Source organism: Elephas maximus, chromosome 27 (assembly GCF_024166365.1).
Source record: "Elephas maximus indicus isolate mEleMax1 chromosome 27, mEleMax1 primary haplotype, whole genome shotgun sequence".
Taxonomy (NCBI): Eukaryota; Metazoa; Chordata; class Mammalia; order Proboscidea; family Elephantidae; genus Elephas; species Elephas maximus.
This window is the reverse complement of record NC_064845.1, coordinates 10,644,998-10,657,912: the sequence shown is the minus strand read 5'-3', so window position 1 is coordinate 10,657,912 and position 12,915 is coordinate 10,644,998. Positions and strand designations below refer to the sequence as shown.

Here is a 12,915-nt window from a genome sequence, read left to right as displayed (position 1 = left end):
TGAGGCAGAGGTCAGACATGCCTCTTCTTTCTGCCTTCTTTAGTAGTTCTGTCAGTAACTGTCCCTCACACAGCACTCTCTACTTCTCCTCTGGGTTTGATAATTCATTACAATGGCCACACAGAGCTCACATATCATAGTGACAATTATGGGTATATTAGGGAAGTACCACTTACAATTCAGGCTCAAGAACATTCAGGATACAATGTTTTCATCAGGACAGACTCTTCCCAACCATGCTCGAAGGCCTCTCCCTGGCCCTAGGCCTCTCCCCAAAGGCACTCAGCTTTCTCTCTCCATGGGCCAGGAAGCCCACCATGCTATCGCCTGCTGCCAGGTCTCTGCTGCTGGGTCTCTCCTTCCTTGGTGGTGAGCTCCTCTTCTCTGCTCTGAATTGACTGTCTTTAAGGCAAAACTGAGCAATCCCCTTGGTAGACCACAGTCACCACTATCACACATTCGGCTTGGTGGGAGTTACAAGACCATAGCTAGAAAGGCCACATACAAAAGTAATTAAGCACACTGCGCTATATATGGAAACAAGAATCATGAATAGAGCCAAGAAGACTAAACAATGTTCTAGAGCAGGCTATTTCAAAACAAGGCCTGTCTTAGAAGTCATAAATTCTATTGTTTGATTAACTATATGGTTTTCCTAAATAACTTTAGTATTATAAACATTGCTTTTTCTTTTCTTTTCCAAAAGAACAATTGACCTTTTTTTTCCATATGTGCAAGCGGTAGATCTCCTTAATGATGCTTAAGAAGATTGTGATAGGGGAAAGAAATTTAAAGTATGACCTGTTCTTCCTTGCTACAGCCTGGCTTTTTCTAAGTCTAGTCCTACCTTGCCCAAACCGTTAATTACAATTCTTTCTTTTCACACCTGTCTTTGGACACTGTGTTTGGCATGTTGACCATTCTTCTCCAAGCACGTTAGTTTACAAAACTGAGGCCAAGTCCGTGGATGTTTCTTCCTTTGCTGCAGTAACACTGAGGTCTCCTTGCTCACAGACGTGAGTGTAAAAATGAATTTCCTATGGTGTTAATACATGAAAAAAATAAAATTGTGTTTTTTTTTTTTTTTTCCTATCCTGAAATGGTTTCTCATGTTAGTGAATTGAATAAGCTAAATAGAAGGAATAAAGTCACAACGGAACTTATGTTTGTTGACCGTCAGCTATATACCAAGCCTTGTTCTAGGTGTTTTACCTGGTATTTTTCCCCTTTCATTTAATCTTTCCAATAAAGCTACAAGCAAAGTATTTGTATTTCCATTTCACAGATGGGAAAATCAAGTCTTAGAGAGAGTTGAAGCTTCTAGCCCAAGATCACAGAGATAGTGAGACATGGAGCAAAGTTGAAAACTAGGGACTGCCCATTTTCCAGTAGGAAGTGTGCCCTTGGCCAACATTTCCAGAACTGGTTGGGTCCCCTCTTTCATAGACATCTTCTGCTACTGTCTCCCATTTTTATTGCCCACTCTCCTCCCTCCACCTGTGACATTTATTGATAATCTTTTACAAAAATAAACTTATTTATTGAAGGATAACTTAAATATGTAAAGTCCACAAATGACATGGATAGATCAACATATTTTCACAAAATGAGTATCAGCATGTAACCACAACCCAAATCAAGAACTAGCAACAGAAGCCCCCATCATTCTCGTGTCCCTTTTCAGTAACTATCCCCAGGGTTATCACTGTATTGACCTCTAACGACATAGATTAGTTTTGCCTGTTTCTGATCCTTAAACAAGTCAAATCATAGATAATGTACTCATCTGTATCTTGATTTTGTTCCCTATTTTGTTTATGAGATTTATCCATTCATAAAGCACCGGGTCATTCATTTTCAATGCTGTATAGTATTCTATGGAATGCTAGAGTTTATTTATATCTTTTATTTTTGATGGCTGTTTGGTCTTTGTACAGTTTTTGGCTATTGCAAATAATGGTGGTCTGCACATTCTTGAACAAGTCTCTTTACATGTCCATGCATATTCAATTCTGGTGATTACACACCCGAGAATGAAGTTGCTGAGTATATATGTATGTGTTTATTCGTCTACAATGACTGTTGCCAAGCAATATTTCAAATTGGTTTTACACCAGTGTATGAAAAAGCACCTGTTCTTCAACATCTTTAACACCACTTGGTATTGTCAGTCTTTTTAATTATAGCTACTTAGTAGGTGGGTTTAGATATATGTTGTGGTTTTAATTTACATGAGTTAATTTGCATAGGTACCTTTTCAGATGTTCATTAAAGGGATAATCTTTTGTTCTGATCTCTCTAGCCTGAGTCATGGGCTCTCCTGCAGAATATGACCTTTGCTATTAGCATTGTGACTCAAGAACCTCAGATGTGTAAAGGAACTGCACACCCTCAGGCCTTCCTCTGGGGTTTTGGTCTTGTGCTGTCATCTCTGTAAACCAGGGTCAACACTCTGAGTCACTCTGGCAGTAACTGTCTGACCACCAGCCCACCTCACTTTCCAGAGTCTTGCAGTGCCTCTTCCTTCCAATCTGTTTATTCTCTACATTGTAAATAAAGATGCTGAAGGCATAGTTTTTCTTGACCTGGATGTAAGTCCGGGTTACTCTACTCTGTGGAGATGTCTGGCCCCAAGCAAAGGCTTCCATGGCTGTTTTCCTTTCCCCTATCTCTTGCTTTGATTCATGGCTTTGTTGACAGTTCTCTTTATGACTCTTGTTTGCCCAGGATCATCCTTCCCTTGGTCTTCAGTCTGATCCATCCTGGATCTATCCAGGTCAGAGGGAGGACTGGCATTCAGGGCCTGCTCCTGTTGTGAGTGAGGTTTGGGAAGGATCCAGAGTGGTTTTGAAAATGATCCCTGTTCAGTAGAAACTGCAATCTCTACTTCTTCATAGCCATTAACTTTTAGTGTCTCTCCCCCACCCTGCGACCGCCCATGTTGACCAAAGAAAAAGCAGAGGGGCAGTTTTCTTTCCTAAATATATCAATTCAGGAAGAAAAATTAGTCTTGGTTTATGCTCAGTAATTTAGCATAAAGGAAAATCATTACTTGTGGAATCTAAATTACAGCCTTGCTGTCGTGGGAAAATGATTTAAAAAAATATTCCACTCTTCGGTAAAAATCACTTCTTCAATATGATAAGGGATCAGACGTGGAAGTCACTTAGTTTCACTATGATGAATAAAGGAGCATACTCGGAGTAGGATATTTAGGATGTCAAACTGGAAATTAGCTTTGTCTTCAGCACTTAACTAAAGCAGTGTGTTTCTTGAGTCCTTGGTACTAGTCAGTGAGAAACAGTATTTTTTTTTCCAAATATTACTCACTTATCTGTACGTCATTAGATTTTTTTTTTCACTAAAAAAATGAACCAACCAACCAACCAAACGAACATAAAGAAGAGAATTCTCACATGTATACATACGATAACCCATGGAATGTTATTAGACTCTTTCTGACAAGTAATTGAGGATTTCTCTTTACTTCCAACTTTCAGTGCAACACAGCATGGATCCCATTGACCTTGAGATAAGAATAATATCTTGGAGATTGACAAGAAGTTTACGTGGGGTTATGTTAACAGGCTATGAGATTTTTTAAACATTAAAAATTTTAATTAGCTGTTTATTGAATGACTAGCCACTTTAAAAATAAATACAACTTTTAAAAAATCCTTTAAATTGAAATCTGTTCATAAGATTGGCATGTCTTTATTGTTACCTAAAATATAAGAAACATTAAGTTAATAATGGCTGAAGATTTAGTCCCAGATGATGATATTTGTTTGGGCACTGATAAAACAATTCATTACAGAACATTTTCCAAGCTCGTCAAATAAAGACCTAGATTTAGAAACTCAGGAAAAGACCATGTCTAGAAAGCATGTATGGCAAAATAATGACTCTGGAAACATAACACTGTACATCTTTATACTTTAGCTTCCTATTCATTGCAAACATGAGTTTCCAAAAAGCTTTTTTTTTTTTAATGGTAACCATTTGCAAAGTCCCATCCTCTGATTACAGGTCCAGCCCCTCTTGGCAAATGGTAGGTAGTGACCACATAGACACAGCACCGGAAACCTACATTGCAAAGAGGGAGCATATACACTTGCCTCAATCCTCATGACAGCTGATACTCTCTTGGTTGTTTTCAGTTGCATTTCCAGCTTGGCACCCCAAAATTAATGGGATATGCATTTTCTAGAGTGCCCATTGTTTACATGATCCTCTGAATTTATTCGCCATTTCAACTCTGGCAAACATCCTGTAGAGCAGAAAAATTAAAAGAAGTGCTTTAAGATCCCTGTCTGCCACTTATTTTCTCTGTGAATTTGGGTTCCTTGTACACAGAGAGAAACAGAGAAAATAAGCAAAGAAAAGGAATCTTGGAGGCATGAAGGTCTTTGGTTCTAGTTGTCCTCAAAGCCATTTGGATGTCTTCTCTCATGGGTTTGGTTGTTCAGTCCCTCCTTTGAATCCATGAGCCAGTATATTATTCTCTTCCTTTCAGGGTTAAGGGTGAATTTCTTGTGCCTACAACCATGGGTACTGACTCATATGAGTTACTTATTTATTATGAAAATATATATTTATGTTTGTCAGTGTCTTTGATTTCCCTTTTGTATTTTTTTATTATTTTACTTTACATTTCAGAACTGTGTGTAGTTTGTCATATAACAGGGAAAGTTGAAGAGCTGAATTTTGAAGTTTCTTTAACATTCTGAAATAATAACGAATAATAGTCTTAGAAACCATAGGATAAGTATAATAAATTGGGTATAGGGCTAGGCAGCTACACTACTCATCAATTTGAGAGATATTTTAAAAACATATATTCTCATTGTATATGAGTTATATTGAAGACTATGAAAATGCCTAGTGTTGCAAGTATGAATTAACTTTATCATCATCTTCATTATCATTTTATGGTCTTTATTTGCTTCCCTCCACACGTTTGTCAGTTTGTCATACTGTGGGGGCTTGTATGTTGCTGTGATGCTAGAAGCTATGCCACTGGTGTTCAAATATTAGCAGGGTCACCCACAGTGAAAGGTTTCAGCTGAGCTTCCAGACTAAGACAGACTAGGAAGATGGAGGCTGTCTATTTCTGGGGAAAAAAAAAAAAAATAGCCAGTGAAAATCTAAGGAATAGCAGCAGAACATTGTCTGATATAGTGCTGGAAGATGAGTGCCTTAGGTTGGAAGGCACTCAAAATATGATGGGGGAAGAGTTGCCTCCTCAAAATGGAGTCGACCTTAATGACAATAGATGGAGTCAAGCTTTGGGACCTTCATTTGCTGATGTAGGATAACTCAAAATGAGAAGAAACAGTTGCAAACATTCATTAGTAATTGGAACGTGGCATGTAGAAAGTATGAATCTAGGAAAACTTGGAAATTGTCAAAAATTAAATGGTATGCATAAATATTGATATCCTAGGCATTATTGAGATGAAATGGACTGGTGTTGCCTATTTTGAATTGGACAATCACGTGGTCTACTATGCCAGGAATGACAAATTGAAGAGGAATGCCGTTGAATTCATTGTGAAAAAGAGCGTTTCAAGATCTTTCCTGAAGTACAATGCTGTCAGTGATAGGAATAATATCCATATGCCTACAAGAAACACCAGTTAATAGAATATTATTCAAATTTACAAACCAATTGCTAAGGCCAAAGATGAAGAAAATGAAGATTTTTACCAACTTTTGCAGCCTGAAGTTGATCAAATGTGCAGTCAGGATGCATTGATAATCACTGGTGACTGGAATGCAAAAGTTGGCAACAAAGAAGGATCAGTAGTTGGAAAATACGGCCTTGGTGATAGAAACAATCCCAGAGATCGCATGATAGAATTTTGCAAGACCAGTGACTTCTTCATTGCAAGTACTTTTTTTTCCAACAACATAAATAGTGACTATACATGTGGACCTTGCCAGATGGAATACACAGGAATCAAATCAACTTCCTCTGTGGAAGGAGACAATGGAGAAGCTCAATATCATCAGTCAGAACAAGGCCAGGGGCCGACTGTGGGACAGACCATCAATTCCTCATATGCAAGTTCAAGTTGAAGCTGATGAAAATAAAAACAAGTCCATGAGAGCCATAGCTATGACCTTGAGTATATCCTACCTGAATTTAGAGACCATCTCAAGAATAGATTTTACACGTTGAACATTAATTACCAAAGACCAGATGAGTTGTGGAATGACATCAAGGATGTCAATCATACAGGAAGAAAGCAAGAGGCCATTAAAAAGACAGGAAAGAAAGAAAAGATCAAAATGGATGTCAGAAGAGATTCTGAAAATTGTTCTTGAATGTCGAGTAGCTAAAGCAAAAGCAAGAAATGATGAAGTAAAAGAGCTGAACAGAAGGTTTCAAAGGGTGGCTTGAGAAGAGAGAGTAAAGTGTTATAGTGACTTGTGTGAAGACCTCAAATTAGAAAACTAAAAGGAATGAACATGCTTGGCATTTCTCAGGCTGAAAGAACTGAAGAAAAAATTCAAACCTTGAGTTGCAGTAACGAAAGTTTCTGTGGGAAAAATGCTGAATGCCGCAGGAAGCACCAAAAGAAGATGGAAGGAATACACAGAGTCACAGTATAAAAATGGTTGGTCAACATTCTGTCATTTCAGGAAGTAGCCATGTGGTCAAAAGCCAGTGGTACTGAAGGAAGAAGTCCAAGCTGCACTGAAAAACAAGCTTCAGGAATTAACAGAATACCAATTGAGAGGTTTCAACAAATGGATGCAGCACTGGAAGTGCTCACTCGTCTATGCCAAGAAATTTTGAAGACAGCTACCTGGCCAACCAACTGGAAGAGAGCCATATTTATGCCTATTCCCAAGAAAGGTGATCCAACCAAATGCAGAAATTATCAAACAATATCATTAATATCAGGTGCAAGTAAAATTTTGGTGAAGATCATTCAAAAGTGATTGCAGCAGTACTTTGACAGGGAACTGCCAGAAATTCAAGCCAGAAGAGGGCGTGGAACCAGGGATATCATTGCTGATGTCAGATGGATTGTTTTATTGACAGTGCAGAGGTCTTCGACTGTGTGGATCATAACAAATGATGGATAACATTGTGAAGAATGGGAATTCTAGAACACTTAATTGTGCTCATGAGGAACCTGTGATAGATAGATCAAGAGGCAGTTGTTGGAAGAACAAGGGGATACTATGTGATTTAAAGTCAGAAAATGTGTGTGTGGAGATTGAATCCTTTCACCATACTTCTTCAGTCTGTATGCTGAGCAAAGAATCTGAGAAGCTAGAAGAAGAATGGAGCACCAGGGTTGGAGGAACCTGCATTACGCAGATGACACAACCTTGCTTGCTGAAAGTGAAGGGGACTTGAAGCACTTACTGATGAAAATCAAAGTCCGCAGCCTTCAGTATGGATTACATCCCAACATGTTGTTGTTGTTGTTACGTGCCATTGAATCGGTTCTGATTAATAGCGACCCTATGGGACTGAGTAGAACCACCCCATAAGGTTTCCAAGGAGCGGCTGGTGGATTTGAACTGCTGACCTTTTTTGGTTAGCAGCCAAGCTCTTAACCACTATACCACCAGACATCCACACCACAACATAAAGAAAACAAAAATCCTCACAACTGGACCAATAAGCAACATGATGATTGATGGGGAGGAGATTGAAGTTGTCACAGATTTCGTTTTAATTGGATCCACAATCAACACCCATGGAAGCTGCAGTCAAGAAATCAAAAGACACATTGCATTGGGCCAATCCCTTGCAAAAGACCTCTTTAAAGTGTTAAAAGGCAAAGATGTCATTTTGTGGACTAAGGTGTGCCTGACCCAAGCTGTGGTGTTTTCAGTCGCCTCATATGCATGCAAAAGCTGGGCAATGAATAAGGAGGACTGAAGGAGAATTTCTAATGTCTTTGAGTTACGGTGTTGGCAAAGAATATTGAATATATCATGGACTCCCAAAACAACAAACAAATCTCTATTGGAACAAATGCAGCCAGAATGCTCCTTAGAAGCAAGGATGGTGAGACTTCATTTCATATTCTTTGGACATGTTACCAGGAGAGATCAGTCCCTGAAAAAGGACATCATGCTTGGTAAAGTAGAGGGTCAGCCAAAAAGAGGAAGACTCTCAACAAGATGGATTGACACAGTGGCTGCAACAATGGGCTCGAGCATAACAACAATTGTGAGGATGGCGCAGGACTGGGCAGTGTTTTGTTCTGTTGTACGTTGGGTTGCCATGAGTCAGAACTGGCTCGATGGCACCTAACAACAACAATATTTGCTTCATGATATTTTTCTCTTCCTGAAAGAAATTCACATAACATAAAGGTTAAAAAGAAAGAATAACTGTACTGAGGATTAGAAGTAGCAGAAAATAGGGAGAAATTAATAAATTGGTATTGTAATTAATCAAAAAAATAAATTATTGGACAACAACAAGTCTGCGTATGGCTTTTGTAGACCCTATGTATGTTTTGGACCCAGGGTAGTTTTGCCTTCACAGGCCCCTTCATCCATTAAATATATATATATATATATATATGTGTGTGTGTGTGTGTGTGTGTGTGTGTTAAAAATTATATTTTAGGACTGTTTTGTAAAAAGATGAACATATTAATATGATATGATAAAATATCTTCTGTTGCCTAGAGTTTTTTTTTTTCCCCCTTCTTCTAGTTAAAACAATCAAAAGCATTTCATAGGTTTCTAAAAGTACTATGGTCATAGGCACTGTGCCTACTCTGCCTATCAGATATGTCAACCCTGAACAGCAAGTCAGCCAATATACTGTCACTTGTTAATATATATTTAGATTAGATTATCATAGAATTGGACACCTTAGATAATTCAGGGCAAATCTCTGAAGGAATGAAATGTAGGACAGGTAACGTTTAATAGAAAGATAAAGATGGTAGAACCATGACCTTGAGAGAGAAGACTTCAGCCTGGTTTCAAGGGTTGGGGATGGAGGTGGCAGTAGGAGTGAAATTCTCAAAACTGGAAAAATATTAGAAAATGGAACAGATAGGAGGGTGTGTCCAACAAAGAAACAAAGTCCCCAAATCCTGATTTCAAACATCTCCATGGTTATTGATAAAATCATACATGTTGGAAATCACTCTTGTTTTCCTAGCTCTTATTGGAAGAAATTCCTTTTTTTATATAAACTAAATAACTTGTGATAAAATGGTTATACATTTTCTTTCTGCTGTATCTCAATGGAGGACAGTTATTCTCCATGCACTTGCAACTCTGCAAGAAAATTGCTATTTTTTGCCTTCCTGTGTTTTTTCCCAGCATACCTTTTAAGTTAACTGACTTCATAAGCTTTTTACTTGCAAATCTTTTAATTGAAGGAATGTTGAAGCCTAATGTGCCAGCGGAGACTTGCAATCTTAATGTCCTATTTGCTGGTGAAAAGTTAAAATCGCGGCCCTTGTTGAACATTCTCATTCATTCATGTTGAAAACAACTCTAAAATGTGAAAGGTGTGTGTGTTTTGATGGGGTGGGAGGTGCTGTTGTGGTGGTGTGTTAGTTTTGAAAAGGTTTACCAAGATGCCTTTGAGGACTGCTTTGTGAAAATTAGACAAATACCATCCAAAAAACCCAAAACCAAACCCACTGCCATCGAGTCCATTCCAATTCATAGTGACCTGGTAGGACAGACTAGAACTTCCCCATAGGGTTTCCAAGGCCGTAAATCTCTCCAGAAGCAGACTGCCACATCTTTCTCCTGCAGAGTGGCTGGTAGGTTCCAACAGCTGAGCTTTGGGTTAGCAACTGAGCACTTTACCCACTGTGCCACCTCTTGACTAGTGCAACGGTACATGTAAATAGGTTATGGTTGAATGCAATTTGAATTGTTTGTGCCACAGTATGAAAACATAATTTTTATTCTGTACTCTTTAGGAAAAGCACAGCTACATTTATTGCAAGGCATGTCCTTTGACTTAAAATAAAAATTGATTTCCTTTCAGTATACTGGGTTGTTGTTAACGCCCTGGTAAAATTTTCTGATATTACTGCCATTTGCCATGGACATGTATACGAAGGAAAATACATGCTACCTTTTCCTGTGGGTTATAGAAAGAGATGGTTTGGATAAATTACTATGCCAAGACAGGCTCCTACAGTTTCTTGTGTCATTCATCAGGCAGGGAGAATAGGGGATCAAACAGAAATGAGCGATTCTAATGTAACTAACACACCGGCCACAAGCTGTCATAAATAGTATTACCATGGTTCATATCAACTCTAATAACCGTATAGTTTCTTTGCAACCTCAGCAGGTTGAATTTCTATAGCGATAAAAGGACCATGTAAAAGCCATGCCCAGTGGGTCATGGTGAGGACTGTGAAAAAAACACTAGTGTTTGATACACATGTGGTGGTGATGGGGTGAGACCATGCAGTGTTCTCAAAACTTCAAAAACAAAGCCTCGACATGAGCCTTAGGTGAACTACTTCGGATGGGTTTATCAGGGGCACACAGAGGCCCGTTTAGCAAGATTCCCAAGGGAGTTTATCCCCAGAAGAGAGAAGAAAAGAGACCATAAAGTTCACAATAGTCAGTGTTGTCTGACAGAGTGAGTGGGTTAAGTGCAGAAGCAGGGAATCTTTAGTTATTTCTACTTTCATAAGAGGCAGAAAGAAAAGTTTCAACTCGCAAACTTTTTCTTTCATTTTCTCTTCCTGTTGGATGGCCGCTTTGCACAGACCTCACCCTAATGATCTGAATTACAGACGCGTTTTCCTACATAGTGTTTGTGCTGGGATACAAACACATGGAAAACTTGGGTTTCCTTAAGTGCATACTGTACACAGGTAATTTACTTTCTAAACAAACCCCAGGTGATTTATATTCTAACAGTGTACAGGTTTCTGATGCTCTCTCAGGAAATTCTGAAGCTATATGCACTTGCCTGCACTTTCCTCTCACCAACTTTGACTCATTTCAGGTTTTTATCATCCCTTCTGACAAAATACCTTGATTTTGATGTTTATCGTAGAAAGTGCTCCAAACTCCGAGTAGTGGATACAATCTGAGGTCGTTCAGCATGCTCAAGGCAACTCTGATTCAGCTTGACTTCCAAAATTAAAAACCAAATATCTGAGGCTTGGTATTTTATATTTCACGTGTGCAAGTAAAATAAAGCGATGGACCATTTTTTCCATAAAATATAAGTTGACTAAATTGCATTTGTTTTCACCAAGGCAACACTGAGAATAAATTCTTTGTCCATTGTGTCACTTTTCTTCCTCATGGCCCTTTTTTCAAGCAAACAGATTTTGCCATCGGATGACTACTAGCTGGTTGTTCATGAGCTGTGATGGATTACTTTAAATAGGTGCTATTTTCCTACTTTATTAGCTGCTGTTTCTTTGGGCAAGTTAGAGAAGAAACAATGGCTTACCCATTTACCCGAATAGGCAAAGGTGCTAAGCGTATTTTAGAGAAGTTGATTGTGGGCACACAAGGATATGTTTATTTTGGGAGCATGTGTAAGAGCTTGCGTGTGTGTGCTTCTTTCAACTTAAAACTCTCTCTTTGACTGTCAGACTGCCATCCTCATGCCAGTCTCCATGGCAACTTCCTCAAGGATAAAGTAACAGAATTGAGAGAAGACCACCTGCCCACACACAAAGCTGCCATAGCTCTGCCAGAGGCCAGAAAGCTGCACATTCCATGAGACTTGTGCAGGTTACTGCAGCTGGCTATGTTGGAAGGTGCAGCTCCTCCAATCCTGTGAGGAAAGTGACCAGTAACCCCACATAGTAGAACGTGGATGCAACACTCGCATGTCTTGCCATTGTTTTTCCCTTCCTGGAAATCCTGGTGGCATAGTGGTTAAGAGCTCTGGCTGCTAACCATAAAGGTCAGTGGTTCAAATTCACCAGGCGTTCCTTGGAAACTCTATGGGGCAGTTTTACTCTGTCCTATAGGGATGCTGTGAGTGAATCCACTCGACAGCAATGTGTTTGGTTTTGTTCAGTTTGAATAGTTTCAATATTTGATATCTACCATATTTATTTGTGAGTGGTATTTGCAACATTGCTTGACAGAAGACCATTGGCTGATACATTATGTTGAAAACCCCATCAGGACATGATTTTAGTACCTTTAAGCCACGTGCATAAAGTGGTAACTAGGTGAAGCCTTTAGTATTTTATTCTAGCCTGCTTTCATGAGAAAAATGTATTTGGTTTTTAATGAATCATAATGGATTTATGCAAGTTTTCCTGAGAATTTAATTATATAATAATATTATTCATTAAGAGATGTATACATATATAATAAATGTATATATCAGTGGTTCTCAGTTGGAGACAGTTTTCTCCAGAGGACACTTGGCAATGATTAGAGATATCTTTGGTTGTCACAACTGGGGCGATGTTCCTCGCATCTAGTGTGTAGAGTCCAAGGATGCTTCTAACTATTCCTACAATGCCCTCACAGCTCCTACAACAAAGGATTATCTGCACCCAGGATGTCAATAAATCTGGAGTTGAATAACCCCAGTTTCTAGGCACCAGGCCCTGGAGAAGAACATCATGCTTGGTAAAGTAGAGGGTCAGCGAAAAAGAGGAAGACCTTCAACGAGATGGATTGACAAAGTGGCTATAACAATGGGCTCAAACACAGCAATGATCATGGGGATGGCGTAGGACTAGGCAGTGTTTCTTCTGTTGTACGTGGGGTCACTATGAGTCAGAACTGGCTCAACGGCACTTAGCAACAACAACTTACACAAACATGTAATAGGTGTGTGGAGCCCTTGGCTCGTGCAAATGGGTAAGTGCTTGAGTAGTAGCTGAAAGATTATTGGTTCAAATTCACCCAGAAGCCCCTGGGAAGACAGGCCTGGAGATCTGCTTTCAAGAGGTCACAGCCTTG

General features: G+C 39.1%; 1 protein-coding gene across 1 annotated transcript in view; it reads left to right on the top strand.

Annotated features, from left to right (window-relative positions):
* Nucleotides 1-12,915, top strand: part of LOC126068238 (protein enabled homolog) — a 684,181-nt gene that overhangs the window by 529,548 nt on the left and 141,718 nt on the right. The window lies entirely within an intron of this gene.